Consider the following 12,809-nt stretch of genomic DNA (forward strand, 5'->3'; position numbering starts at 1 on the left):
TATTTCATTTTTATCTTATCTACACCAAAAGGCAACTTTTCCGTGCTATTACAAATTAAAAATCAAAACTTGTTTTTTTCGTTCCACCCTATTGTGCATTATTCTATTCTTAGGCCCCAAGAAAATTGGCGATCATAGTGAAATAACTAGTTTTCATTACCTTATAGGACATAACGATACAATCTTCCCTTAACGCTACAGCTCAGAAGGACTATGACTGTTCAAACGGGAAATTTCTCAGTTTTATGTCCCACGCTTATGCCGGTTAGGCTAAGGGAGACGGTCATGATGAGAAATGAATGAATGGTGAAATGAAGAAAGTGGGAGGAAACGGGAGAATCCCGAGAAAACCCACGAGCATGGTGTTCGTCCACCACAAAGTCCACACGGCCCGAGCTGGAATCGAACCAGGGACCCCAAGTATCGGAGGTGAACACTCTATTACTGAGCCATCGCGCTCTATCACTGAGCCACAGAGAAGTTTTGCCGATAGATGTCACTACAGTCTTCGAATCGCTCTCATGTATTTTTTTAACTTTCACGAAAATTTATTTTTTTCTCTTACAAATTTCAACCTAGGGAGGGACTTCATACTTTTAGAGAAAGAAGTTCATAACCTATCGAAGGCAACAATCCGTGTCCATTTTTTATTATGAATTTTTTTCTTTGTTGAAACAGTTCGATTGTTTAAAGTTTGGATATCGATTTCAACAATCAAGCCATTTCAACAATGAAGAAAATTCTAAATAGAAAATCGACACGGGTTGTTGCCTTGAATAGGTCATGAAGTTCCATCTCTAAAGATTTGAAGTCTGTAAATTAAAATTTGTAAGAGAAATCGTGAATTTTCGTGAAACTTAAAAAATACATGAGATACAAAGACTATAGTAACATCTAGCGGCAAAACTTGTCCCTTTAAACCAACCTTAAGAAGAAAAATGTAGTTTATGCATCAAAAATCTGTTGTTTTTGTTAAAAAATTATTTTTGCGTCTTTTTAATAATTGAATAACTATGAATACGTGTACGATGATCTGTTAATATATCCCTAATATTTAGATTTTTGAGGTGATTGCTTCCAATTGAATCTGATGTTACTAGTTAATGGAAGTTTTTAGTAAATAAAAAATCAATTCTCTTACATGCTTCCCCAAGAATTATCAGGAAGTTAGTCCTCATTATATGAATTTCGCTGCATTTCTTGATTATCGTACTAAAGCACAATACGAGGACAAATTTAAAGAATATTTGTGACTGACATAAAATAATGGTAAATTTGGTTGTTTCATATGTACAAATGCGAAGGGAACTTTGGATACATTCAAATCTGAAAATTTGAGTATGATCTGATTTAAAGCTTGTCTGCTGTGGAGGGGGCTGACCTTCCGGAGGTCTGGGATGCCCTTCAGACGAGTTAGGGTCCGGGAATTGTACCACGAGAAGTTGTTTAAAAATTGTTCATATAAAAACTCGGCTTTTGAGCATTTTTTGTATATAATTCTCCATAAGATGAGGGGATATTCATTTATTTTTCTCAGAAAGTTGGGGCCTCTCCGTGTTCCCTTTCCCCGTAACTATAGAATAGCTCTCCCATGGTTTTTATTCATTATGTAAACAGAAGTGCAATCTTCCAGACAACATACCCTCACTGTATTTCAACATTTAGATAGCCGGTATGTCGAGTCAAAATTGTAATGAAGCATGCCGCCTCTGCTTTTCTTCCACTTCGAACACTGATTCTTAGGATATAGGCATAGAACTCAACGAAGATGCTTCTTTTATTTATGGAAATGTATCAAATGACGCATATTGGTACACCAAATCCTTGATCGATCCACTTATTATCGTTTCTTTTCAGTGCAGAGGCTAAATGAGAAGAAACCTACTTTATAAAGTAGAATCAGAAACCCAATTCAGATTTATATCCAACGAATACTTTTGTGAAATAATGTCCACTTTAGATGAAACATGCCGTATAATTTCCTCGAAGACTTAAAAAAAATCGGTAGTACTACTTCGGGTTGAAATAAGTCAAGAATCAGGATTTTAACTCAGCCAAAACTGTTAAATATGAACATACTGATATAACGAATAAATTGATTTATTATGGTAGGCAATTCACATGTCTATTGTTATGAAACGTGAAAACACATGTTTAATATTAAAAACACTTAACTTTTAAAACAAAAGTGAAGTGAGTTAAATAAAAGTGAAACATAATTAATATTTAGTGATGACATGTAATGCAATTATTGATGAAATGTAGTACAACTCTACATTTACTTATCATTCGATAGGTTAACGTTCAACCCATGCGCGCCGATTACTTGGGTGCCCCGGGGCTCCGGCACCCGCACAAGTAATTTTGTGGCTGCGGTGCACCCACAAGATTTTCAGTTTGGACCCGAGTTTGAATCCGTTTCTCTTACGTTTATGTCAGCCGTGTTACCGACTGAGATAGGGCAGCTCCATCTTATCCTTATAGTACCGGTATATTTAACTTTATCACAGCACAACCCTTTATGACAGTGTTCATAAAAAATTTTAACTAAAATTAAGTTTATCAAATATCGAGACTTCTCTGGAAACATATAGGCTAACACGTCCCACCATTGATATGCACTCACATAAATTTTGAAAAGTTGGGGCCGTTGGTTCAACCTCAAGTTAACGTTCGACAGGTTAACATTCTGCTTCAAATTGACGTTTGACTGGTTAACGTCCAACCTCAAACTGACGTTCGACAAGCAGCATTCAACCTCAAATTAAACGTTTGACTAGTTAACGTTCTACTTCATGTTGACGTTCGACAGATTAGCATTTAACCTAATATTAAACGTTTGACTGGTAGAGTTCAACTTCAAACCGACTTTCAACATGTTAAAATTCAACCTCAAACTAAATGTTTGAGTGGTTAACGCTCAATCTTAAATTGACGTTCCACAGGTTAACATTCAACTTCAAATTCGACGTTTTACTGGTTAATGTTCAACCTCAAATTGACGTTTGACAGGTTAACATTCAACCTCAAGTTAAACGTTTGACTGGTTAACGTTCAATCTCAAATTGACGTTCAACAGGTTAACATTCAACCGCAAATTAAACGTTCGATATGTTAACTTTCAACTCAAATCAAAAGTTTAAGAGGTTTGTTCTATGTATTTTCCCCGAATTGTTTATGTCCTAAAAAGCAATTATTGAATTTTTTTGGCAAAAATTTCACTATCTAAACCCCAATTTTGATTATCCTTGACTTGGGAACCAAAAGCATGTCTAGGAATATTCACATTCTTATTAGGGAAGGCAAGGTGTATTTCCATGCCAAGTTTGATCAAGATCTAATGAGTTCTGTGCATCGTGTACAATATATGCTATTCTTCTTTTTAAAAGATCAAGTGAAGAACGAGAAAAAATTAATCCAGATTATGGAAGACTGTTAAGAAAGAGAAAAAGACACTTCGATCGCTTTTATTGTGGCCACCATTACTACTTTATATTATTATTATTATTATTATTATTATTATTATTATTATTATTATTATTATTATTATTATTATTATTATTATTATTCAGCATTGACATTATTTCTTGTCTTACAAATAAATTTTCCTTAGTATATACTATGTAATATTGCATGAACACATGCTCACATACGTATACTTACTTAATGGTAGTGCATACACACTCACATGCACATATGCTTAGAAGCATGTTAAGTCACGCCCTAATAAATTAGTTTTTTTTTTTTGTTCTAAACAATGACCTGATGCTGAAAATTATAGTTCATGTATAATTTCAGAAGAAAGAAAGAAAACATTTTTATTGTCCATCCTCATAACCACAACATTTTTACAACCGTGAATTAAAACCATAAGAAAAAAACAACAGTTGCCTATTTGAAGTGAATAGATTAAATTGCAGTTTCCACTGATGTCCTAATTAACACTTTGCTATAATTTACACAGCCACAAACACACATATACAGACAAATAAAAGTTCTGTTCAGTGGACCCCAGGGTATAAATAATAAAACTTATAATAAATAAATAAATAAATAAAAGTTCTGTTCAGCGGACCCCGGGTATAAATAATAAAACTTATAATAAATAAATAAATAAATAAATAAAAGTTCTGTTCAGCGGACCCCGGGTATAAATAATAAAACTTATAATAAATAAATAAATAAATAAATAAATAAATAAATAAAAGTTCTGTTCAGCGGACCCCAGGGTATAAATAATAAAACTTATAATAAATAAATAAATAAATAAAAGTTCTGTTCAGCGGACCCCAGGGTATGGATTTCAAGTATTTTGTTACACAGAATCCAAATTGCAAAACCCCAGGACGATTGACGTGTCAATTCCTTTTTTATGGGCGAAAAGCTCTTTAACGATTTTGGATAGGGAATACAACTATGCAAGAAAACGAAAGTTCTGTTCAGTGGTTCTCAGGGTATAGATTCGATGTATTTTGTTACACAGAATCCAAATTTCGAAAGCCAATTTTCAATTTCAATTGACTGTGTCAATTTTGTTTTATAGGCGAAAACGTGTGTCCTCACTATCTAAAATCGCTCAAGGTTTTTTTTAATTTTTTTTAATTTTTTTATTTTTTTTACAGAACAAACAATTGACATTGTCAATCGTCCTGGGTTTTGCAATTTGGATTCTGTATAATAAAATACATCGAATCCATACTCTGGGGTCCGCTGAACAGAACTTTTATTTATTTATTTATTGTAGAGGAACTCGATTTTCGAGAATAATTATTTGTATATTTCAAATTTATTGTTATGTTTATGTCTTGAAATTATTAAGAAAGGTTATGGGAATTTAATGTTGAATGTGTAAAGTTAATGCAAGCTGCACAATCTCGCTAACAGTTGTGTCAGCAATTCATTGTAAACAATGTTGTATAAAAATGTCATCGTATCGTGTCTGGCAATGTAGGAAGGAAATGTTGAAAATGTGTCTTTCCTCACATTAGCCAGATTCTGGAAATTGTACAAAAACGTGAATTTGTGGGATGGTATGAATTTCATGAGATTACGGATGTACGGAGAATTGCTTAGGATCGGAAAATCAGAACGTGTCGAGGGTTGCAGTTTTGAGTTTTGACACATGGAAGGAATTTGTCTCTCCATGTGAAAACGGGGTCACACGTGCAACAGCAGACGAAACAGCAGACGATGGTAGTTGGACCCAGCCAAACAAAACCACAGGACGAGAAGGTTTTGGGATCAGTTGATGGAGATCAGTTCATGGAGATTGGATCAGTCCTAGGAGTTCAGATCAGTTCTTGAGAGTCAGTTCTAAGAGTTCCAAGATTGGTCTTCGATTTGGAAGATACTTGGGTTCGAGTCTGGAGAACCAAGTTACATTTAATTAGCCACCAGATGATAGGAGAAGACAGTACGTTGTACTTCGACAGATTATAACGACGCAGAACTTCGAGGGAGATTTACATTGAGAGGCCCATTCCTCAATGCCAGTTTTCATCGTCCAACAACAAGGAGTGACAGCTTAAGGTGCAGAGTTCAACACCAGATCGACGTGGGACTACAACAGATTGAACCAGGTATGTGTGACTCCGAGTCAGAATTCAAAGCTCAATGCTTGGTCGTACTATATCTTACTGGCAAATAACTCCGAATATCCGTTATAGCAACTATTCAGAAATCTCACAATTCATTCATCAGATTATAGAAATACAGTGTTCTATGTTAAATGAAGTGGAAGTATATTTATTTGTTTAAATCCCCAAATAAACCTCTCGCAAGTTAAGTTATAAGTTACCCGCTCATTTTAGATGGTGAGTGGAAGGCGCCTAGTAGCACTCATTATTGCATCCCCAAATAGGCACTGAGTGGCTAGGTTGTCATGGTTGTAGATGCTGGTTTGCTTTTGCAAGTGTAACGATCCAAGGAGTAATTAGAATGGTTTGGGTTCGAGTCCAGGCGTAAGAGATTTAAGTAAATTAAACCCTCCCATCCCTCCCAGATATAATTAGAATCATCCCATTTGATTTAGAACTTAGATGATATTTTATTACGTAACTAAAGCCCACCCTTCCCACCCTCTCTACGATGAAGTGTAATTTTAAAGTAGTATTTCGTATTTTCTCGATTTAGGTTAAGGTTTAATGTGTTTATTGATATAGTTAATTTAAGGTTTTTGCAATAAGAAAATAGTAATCCGATTCTCCCGATAAGTTGATTAAGTAGCTCGAATATACGTATTATAAGAATAAATTAGGTTAAATAAGTTTTAAGTAAATGAGTAACGAAAGTATTCGTACTAGAGCACAAAAAGCGGCAAAAGGAGTACAGGTCGGTAGTTTGTTTAATATTGCAAGTTCAAGTAAGAGAAAGCAAGAAAGTGCGAAACCGAATTTGAAAGTAGGACCCGTCGAGAATTTTCCTTCTAGTCCTATAACTAAATCGTATACGGAGGATTTTACGTCAATCTTTCCATTTGAAAGTAGTGTAGTTGGTAATAATCAATCGAATAGTACAAAAGAGGATAAAATGGCGACTGGTGTAACATTTTATTCCGATGTTAACAAACTTCCAAAGTTTGACTTGAAAGCAGATAGCGATATAATAGGTTTTTTCGATGAATTTGACGACGCGTGTCAAATGGCAGGCGTAAGTGAAGAAAAGCGAAAAGAGCTATTACCTAGTGTTTTCAAGGGAAATGGTAGACAGTGGATAAAGGTATTTTTAAAGAGAAGGAATGTTAGTGAAACTAGTTATAAGGATCTACAGAAAAGCATAATCGAAGAGTTCACACGTACTAATGTAACGTTAGACATAGAAGATCGTATAAGGGAAAGGTTACATCTCGAGGATGAGCCTATAATAAACTACGTGTATGATATGCTTGTTTTGTGCGAAAGACTAGACGCCAACATGAATGATAAGAAGAAAATAGGAATAATTTTAGGTGGTCTTCAACCGTATTTTATGGAACGTGTAGGTACAAATTCATATGCAACGATTGATAAATTTGTAGAGGATCTTCAAAAAGTAGAGAAGAATAAGTGCAAAGTAGAGAAGCGCGTTAAACGGGAAAACGGAAAGGTTACCGTTAAAGATCTTTTAAAGAAGATGAGAGAGCAAGTAGAAGAGGAGGATAGCGATGTAGAAATTGATAAGTTATTGTTAAGGAAAGAGATTAAACATAAGGAAGACGTGAAAGTTAAGCAAGAGCCAACAAGTATTACTCAATTGAGTGAGTTAGAAAAGAAAATAGAGAATTTACAGTTGACATTAGCTGCGAATTTTCAAGACCGAAATAGTAAAGAAGATAAAAATTGTAGTGATTCGAAGCAATACAGGAACAATAGTAATAATTTTAGAGGAAATAAAAGTTTTCGGAATGGAGGACGAAATTTTTACAAGAATAATGGAAATAGGAATTGGAATAGGAATGGTAATAATAATTATACTAGGAATAGAGGTTCTAACGGTTATAATAATGGTAGAGGATTTCGTAGTAATTGGCGAAATAACAGAGGAGGAAGAAAGACAGGTTACTGGCAACAAAGAGGAAACAGTTGTTGTGCGAATGGTGCGAATAGGCCAACATGGTGCCAAAATCATAGCCAAATAAATAATCCCGTGCAGTATGTTCCGGTAGTACCGAACCAGATAAATGGTACGACTTATTATCAGGCTACAACGTCAAATAATTTAAACTAGGTCAAACTGTAAATGACAGAGGCACATTTACAGGGAGTAAATTAAAAGTTAGAGAAATAGTAGCCTCTACGTTAACTGACAATAATATGCTCTATGTTCCGATAGAGGTAGATGGTAGATGTCATAAAGCTTTAATTGATACAGGATCGCAGATATCCATTGTGAACGAAAAACTAGTCCCTCCAAGTGCGAAGGTAATCCCTAGACCGACAAGGATTCGTGGAATAACACAGAATGTGTTAGTAGTGAATAAGATCGCTGTAATTAGATTTAGAATGGCCGGACAGACATTTCATTTGGAGTTTCGCGTAGTAAAAGATTTTCCGTATCAAGTTTTGATCGGGAATGATTTTCTACAGAGTCAAAATTGCCAAATAAATTACGGTCAGAATAAATTGACATTGCAGAGATTTGGAAAGCCAAAATTAAGGAAAAGGGAAGAACTGGAATCTGTGACTGTGTCTGATAATGCGGCGTTAGGAATAAAGCATTGTATTCGACCAAGATGGGTTTTAGGTCATAAGGTACGGTTGTTACCTAGGTCTAAGACTACGGTGGAAGTAAATTTGGTTAGTTCCTGGAATAACAGGGAATATTTGTTGGAACCAGATAGGAAGGTAGAAGCCCAATACAATGTGTTGGTTCCCCGTGCACTTTTATCGGAGGAAAATAACAAGATCGAGATTATAAATCCATCTAATAGAGCAATTTTATTGAAACCGAATATAACATTAGGAAAAGCTGAAGAATGTGTGGATGAAGAGCAATTGAAGAGTGAAGGATTATCAACTGAAGATATTGATAGTATTTTAAGATCTCGTAGAAATTTTGATAAATCTAGATTGAAATTTGGGAATGAAACGAAATCGGAAATTAGGAATAGAATTGAGAGTTTGTGCTATGATTTTGCGGATGTTTTTGCGTGGCAGGATGACGAATTAGGCCAAGTAAAACATTTTGAGCATCACATTGAGTTAGAAACAAAGGTACCATTTAGGCGTCACCAATATCCGATTCCCATAGCGTTAAAAGATAAGGTAAAGGAGCAAATTAACATTTTGTTGAGACAAGGAATAATTGAAGAGAGTTCAAGTGCTTACAACTCTCCAATGCTGTTTATACAAAAGCCGTCAGGAGGTATTCGTGCAGTTTTGGACTGTCGGTTTTTAAATAAACATGTTAAATTGCATAGCATTGCGTTGCCTCCGATTCACCAAATTTTAACGTGTATGGGAGGACACAAATATTTTTGTATTTTGGACGTAAAATCGGCCTACCACCAAGTACCGATTTCTGAGGAGTCACGGGAGTGTACTTCATTCAATATACCGGGCGTAGGAGCTTATCAGTATCGTGTTCTTCCTATGGGTTACTTACAGTCACCCGCCATATACACAAAGATAATGGCAATGACCTTGGCAAATGTAAATCCTGAGTCAGTTTCCTATTATATGGATGACGTATTTTTATATACAGATAATCAAGAGAAAATGGTGGATGTACTTCAATCAGTTTTCAAGAGATTGAGACATTACGGACTCAAACTATCTGTGGAAAAATGTCAATTCATAGAAAGGAAAATTATGGCTCTGGGACATATTGTCAGCGATGCGGGATACGAGGTTAGCCCGAAGATAATCCAGGCAATAAAAGCATGTAAGGCTCCGAATAATGTGAAGCAGTTAAAATCTTTTCTTGGTTTAACTAATTATGTTAGAAAATTCTGTAAAGATTATGCCAAAATCACATTAGCGTTTCAACCTATTTTGAAGAAAGGCCATAAGTTCGAATGGAACGAATCTTACCAGCAGGCGTTCGATCAATTAAAAGCAGCACTAATGAATGCACCATTGCTAGCTCCATTTAGGGAAGATCTAGACACAAGAGTGTACACAGATGCATCGACTAGTTCGATCGGCGGAGTATTAATGCAAAAACAAACTAATGGTGAATGGACACCAGTAGCTTATTACAGTCGCGTGTTACGACCACAAGAGAAGACCAGGCTCATAGTGGAATTAGAGATATTGGCAGTAATAAGTTCTTTAAGAGCATTTAATTATTACTTGTTCAATAAAGAATTTGAGCTGTACACCGATTGTAAGGCATTGAAGTATTTGCAAACGTCACCTAAATTAGCTCCGAAATTGGTAAGATGGAGTTTGGACTTAGCCCAATATAAGTATACACCGGTGCATTGTCCTGGAGAAAAGAATCCTAGCGATATTTTGTCCAGGAACACAGACATCGAACCGACGGAAGAAGATGTTGAGTTAGAGACGTTGAAGGTGAATGCGGAAGATCTCCAAGTTAATTTGACTTTTGATAAGGATATTAACGTTGGCGAATTACAGAGAAAAGACGCATTTTTCGGACCAATCATGCATGCAATAGAACACCCAGAGGATGCCGATGTAAAAGCTGAGAAGCAGGCCCGATGGTATACAATAAAGGACGATAGACTGTATAGAACACAAAGAATGGCAGGTGGTACAAAATTACTATTATGTATTCCGTATGCGTTAAGAGAACAAGTATTTAAGAATCTCCATTGTTCAGTATACGGTGGCGGACATTATTCGTACACGAAATGCTATAAGCGTGCTTTAAAAGTAATATACTTTCCAAACATGAAGAAATTCTTCATGGAGAAGATAGGAGAATGCATAAGCTGCCAGATACAGAAAAGGAAGACAGGAAGAGTACCATTTCACGCTCAGACGTACCCCTCTTATGCTCCATTTCAATCAGTTGTGATGGATGAGGTCGGACCTTTTAAATTGTCTCGTAACAATAGAAATAAGTACATTCTAGTGTTTGTTGATAATGCAACTAGATTTGTGATCGCTAGAGCGGTACCCGCAGTAACGGCAGAGATCGTTGCGCAGGTAATTTTCGAAGATCTGATTACGAAACATGGGGTTCCATCTCAACTTCATCTTGACAGGCTATCATCCCATCGCAGCCGAATAGTGGAAGAAATGGCAGAGAAATTTGGAATGCAATTGCATTTTGCGAATACAAGCGCCCATTATTCTATAGGGAGTGCAGAGAGGGCCATAGGCTCATTACAACAGGTAATGAAGCATTATATTGATAAGGATTTTTCAAACTGGGACGAGATCTTGCCAAGTTTGATATTTACTATGAATACGCAAGTGCATGATGGTACTGGTTTTTCACCATACTATCTTTTGCATGGAGTCGAACCAAGAACGTTTCTTGAGCAGGACTTAGACATTCCTTGCGAATACGTCGACAATGAGGTGAGACTTCAGAGCATAAAAGAGGCACGCCAGCTAGCGTACAAAAATTTGCAGAGAAGATTCAGAACTCAGAAGAAACAAATAGAGAAAAAGTTTGATCAACCGAGTTTTGAAATTGGTCAGAAGGTATTAATAAGGGAAATGCCGAGAGCAGGTTTGCCCGCATGTTTTGGTAACCGTTATAATACTAAAGGGGTAATATTGGACAAGATAAACAACAATTCATACAAGGTACAGTATGAAACGAAAAATGGTGAAACGAAGAGTGATACTATAGACTTAAGACGTTTAAAATTATTCGTAGAAAGTAAAAATGGTGAAAGGTATGGTGAGACAGGTCAAACATTAGATGGTGATGAATAAAATTTTGATTTTTGAAAAAAAAAAAAACAGTTTTTTTAAGATTAACATAGGGTCTAATGTAACTATGGTACAAATTGGGTCTACCGATGAAGTGTCAGAAAGGGGGCACTTTCTCAACCAAACCCTAATCCCGAGATTGGAGGAAATGCTAATCTCCATCAGGAAATTTCCCGAATCGATAGACACTTTTTGAATTATAGTTACTAGAATTGTAAATAAAAATAAATGTATGGAATGTAAAATTAAAATTATTGATTAAAATCAGGTGATACCTGGAAAACAAAATAAAAATAAAATACATAGGAATGAAATACATTGTTGATAGTAGACTAAAAATACAAATAAATAAATAAACAGTAACAGGAAATTAATATTAGGTTTTACTAATTCCAGAATTTTATTCAAGACTGAAAAGGAAACATTAGAATATGGAAATAACAATGTGGGTGATCTATATGAAATTGATAATTATGGTTCATATTGCGAAGTCTGAAGATCATCATCAAGTAACTATGAAGGATGTAGGGGTAGCCCTAACACAAGATTCATTGGCTGTTCATGCATCAAACATGGTATATACGACCATTCGATTACATGTTAATTTTCACGAAGCTGTGCCGATGCACAATGTGTGTAGTGAATCATATGACATTCAGGAAGAATACGCCGAAAGGGAAAAACAATTTAGGCTAAATATGATAAACTCAATACCATGTCAGTTTGTATTCGTAAATGGTAGTTCTAAATGTATAGAGTCAGCAAGGACTAAACGTTCGATTTGGTCTATGCTATTAGGATTTGGGTCTATAGGGTTGTCAACCTATAATCTAATACATACACAACAGTTGTCGAACTCAATTCAAAAATTGTCCGAACACGAAAATGTATTGGCTGAGGAAATTCATAAATTAAAAATTTCGCATAACGAAGAAATTTCAATAATGCATGGTGTGGTAGTTAAGGTACATCATGTTCTTCAAAATGTAAGGAGTAAACTGCAAGAAATGTATTGTTACTTGCAGCAAGCTCAGAGGAAAATTTTGACTAATCTATTTTCTCATTTAGCTAGAGAAAGAGTAACTAAAATATTCAACGATATACTTAGCAACCAATTATCTTATCATATTTTGTCAAACTTAGATGTAAATAAATTTATAAATAGTCATGATATTTTGAAGTATTCAATTTATCGTTCTGATATAGGAATGTTTTATCGAGTATCGTCGATATATTTAATGAAATATGACTATAATGAAAACAACATCGACTTATTACTGAAAACGCCAATTGTTTACGAAAATACAGTTTCGAAAATGTTTAATGTAATTTCTATGGGTTATCTAACTAACAACTTTAGAACATACTACAAGTTACCGGAAGTGGTATACTTAGCAAATGGAATATATCACACACTAGATCGATCGAAATGTGAGTTCAAGAGTTTCTTGTATTTTTGCGAGCAGATAACATTGGATG

At 35.3% G+C, this 12,809-nt stretch overlaps 1 protein-coding gene and 1 long non-coding RNA gene across 5 annotated transcripts in view; one reads left to right on the forward strand and one right to left on the reverse strand.

Annotated features, from left to right (window-relative positions):
* The window catches only part of f (espin protein forked), a 490,027-nt gene that overhangs the window by 191,556 nt on the left and 285,662 nt on the right, over positions 1–12,809 (forward strand). The gene's annotated exons all lie outside the window — the stretch shown is intronic.
* The window catches only part of LOC145668755 (uncharacterized), a 123,194-nt gene that overhangs the window by 105,692 nt on the left and 4,693 nt on the right, over positions 1–12,809 (reverse strand). The window lies entirely within an intron of this gene.

This window comes from Thermobia domestica, chromosome 13 (assembly GCF_964235325.1).
Source record: "Thermobia domestica chromosome 13, izTheDome1.hap1.1, whole genome shotgun sequence".
NCBI classification, from domain to species: Eukaryota; Metazoa; Arthropoda; class Insecta; order Zygentoma; family Lepismatidae; genus Thermobia; species Thermobia domestica.